This window comes from Chinchilla lanigera, unplaced genomic scaffold (assembly GCF_000276665.1).
Source record: "Chinchilla lanigera isolate Chin_1 unplaced genomic scaffold, ChiLan1.0 scaffold00022, whole genome shotgun sequence".
NCBI classification, from domain to species: domain Eukaryota; kingdom Metazoa; phylum Chordata; class Mammalia; order Rodentia; family Chinchillidae; genus Chinchilla; species Chinchilla lanigera.
The window spans coordinates 22,270,524-22,273,541 of record NW_004955423.1 but is presented as its reverse complement, the minus strand read 5'-3'; positions in this window follow the sequence as shown (position 1 = coordinate 22,273,541).

Genomic DNA, 3,018 nt, shown 5'->3' with positions numbered 1-3,018 from the left:
TAGGGAACAAGAGGGACAACGACATACACCAAAACAAATCATCCTTACAAGCACAATGTTGAGTCATTAAAACTAAAAAGCAAGTTTTGAAAGGATACATATGGTATTGCATTATTTATGCAAGGGTTAAAGCTGCAAAGTGCTGTTAACAAAGATTGTTAGCAGCAAAAATGGGCAACACTGATGAATGTACAAAAATTTATGAATGAGGTTATAGGGAGGGAGGTGGAAAATGAGGCAGAAGAGGTCATTCATATCTACCAGGCTTTTCTTCTTCAGGTCTGTCATGGGTACATCAGTGCCCACTGTATATATTATGTATTTTTTAAAAACAAATTAATATTTAAAAGTTAAACATTAATAATCCAAAGGAACTCAAATTCATAATAAAAGAGCATTCTATTTTGCTAAAACAAATTGTTAATCTAAGAGGGCAGTTTCACAGTAAAGGCCATCTAACAAATTCATCTGAAGCAAAAATCTTAGTAACATACTACCATTTCTATTTAAAATATCCCTTATTTGCAAAAGCCAACCACAACAAAGTAGCACCCTCTGGCCTTATGTTAATAAGGTACTTATGGACACAGACTTTGTCCTACCAAACTCCAACAGCTCTGAGGTTTTTAGACTCCTGTCTCCTCCATTAAAATATAACAAAGTTTTCTATTATTCTCACTTAGCAACATCTAATTAAGCTAATATATTAATAAAGCAGAAACTATCATCTTTTCCCAAAGTAGTTTTATTTTAGTCAAGAATTATCAAAGAGTTTATCTTTTAAGACAAGGATGACATTTCAATCCTTAAAAGAAAAATATTAGGAAAATAGATGGCACCTGATTGTTTAATATCACCAGGTCTTTTTATATGCAAGTAAGATTAGTCCTGCTTATCCTAAGAAGAGCCTGCCATTTCAAAGGTGTTAGTGGAGTGAATCGAGGAACTTGGTTAACAACTTACAAAGTTTTATAGCTTTAGTATCTAACCATTTACAGACACAGTGTCAAAAGCCAGTCTGTTAAACTACCCGGATATAGTTTTGTAACTTGTGATGGTTTTTGGTGTTGGACCTCTGGGTGAACAACATGGAAAAGATATTTAACATTTATTTACCTTTCTCCAATTTTCAGACAGTGACCTGCATTTCCAGAGAGCTGATGACAGGGCAGCGGAGTTTAAAGATGGCAGCCACATATTCCAATAGTTTTATAATCCCATGAGCCTCACTGTTCAAATAGTGAAGGTGGCTGAATTTTCTTCAAGATTCATAAATCTTAGGGGAAAACATTGGAGTCATTGCATCCAAACGCGATTCTAAAGACAATGTTCTCCCGCACTTTTTTTTTTTTTTTTTAGTGCTAAATTCATGTTTTCATGGTGAAAATCTTTTATCCATTTGGATCTTTATGAACTAAAAGCAATATTGTAAGAGAAGATACAGGAGAATGGAGGACATATGGGATCCCCCAAATCCTCTTTCTCCCCAGTGGAGAGAAAAAATTTGCCTTTTCTTAGGAAAACAATCCCACTCACCATACAAAAAGGTCACTTTAGCGGTAGGTATGTTCTCACTGTTTGCAAGGACCTGCAGTTATCATGACTGGCTGTGATTCTGAGGAAAGAAGTCCCGTGATATATTTTGGTACAAGGGAGTAAATCCTGGAGCGATAATAAAAAATTCTGATTTCAAGAGCAGGGGAACTGAGTGCTTTTTTGAGATGAGCACTTAATCCTTTCTCAAAGTGTGACTCCATTTGATGGATTTAGAAGGGGACTAAATGAATTAATACACAGAAAACTGAGTGTATATTATATTCCAAACAACTGGAAACCCATGTAGGTTTGCTCTAACTGGATAATCGTCGTTGTTTAATAGCTTTCAGTCAGTATGTAAACGTTTTAATATCGCCCCATCCAGCTGAGACACTGAGAGATGCAGGATGTTCAAGGAAGACAAAGTTATGGGGGGAAAAAAAATAGAGCTCAAGAAAGGTCAATTTTTAAACAAACAATTCTTTTAACATTTTTTCCATTTCTTTGCCATTTTCATGATCTGTTTCATGGTGCTTTGTAAGACTTTAAAGAATAATCTGGCTCCCTTACGCATATTTTCCCTCCTTTTCCCTTCTATGTATAAATGTTACTGAACACTGGCAAGTTGTGCTTCGCAGTGGACCCACCCTCCCGGCCCAGACAAAGCAGATAATCACTTTCCTGGGGTCTCCGCGGATGAGGTCTCAGCCTCCAAAGTCTCTTCCTAGCCAATCCCTGGCAGCCAGGAAAAATGATTTTTATCTTTGAAGACTTTAATGTTCCAATCCAGAAATACAAGAAAGGGCTTCCATGCATTTCTGACATGGGAACAACAGGCAATCTGACTCCATGAGCAATTCGAGAATGAAAGGAAGGATTCCTTCTCTTGAGAGGAGGAGGGGGAGAAGGAGGAGGAGGAGAAGGAGGAGGAGGAGGAGGAGGAGGAGGAGGAGAAGGAGGAGGGACCACTCATATTTCACAAAAGAATGATTCCTTGAAAATAAACCCATTTTAATTTTAAAAGATGGAATTCATCAGATCTGCAAGTCTAAATATAGCACAAGCGTCATCAATGTGTTTTTTTTTTTAACATATTGCTGTTCTGAGAGTTTAAAGGGAAGTGTACAAAGAAAGTGTGCGTGCCTTTATGTGAAGGAGTGTGTGTGTGTGTGTGTGTGCGCGCGCGTGTGCTCCTGTGTTCTGGGCTGGAGGCGGGGCGGTGACTGGATGCAGGGAAGTTGGGAAACCCCTTCTCTCTCTGCTCACTCCCGGAGCAGCAATCCTGGCCCCAGAAATAAGAAGGGGGCGCGGGAGCCGGCCCCTGGGTGTCGCGCTGACTGACAGCACGCTGGCGGAGCCGCAGGCAGAGACTTTCTCCTTAGCAGCCAACAACCTGCAGCAGGCCGGGCGGGCGGGCGGGGGAGGAAACCCCGAGGAGGCGCTCCCGGCCGCCCCTTCGCTGAGGTAGCGGGAGCGGCACCC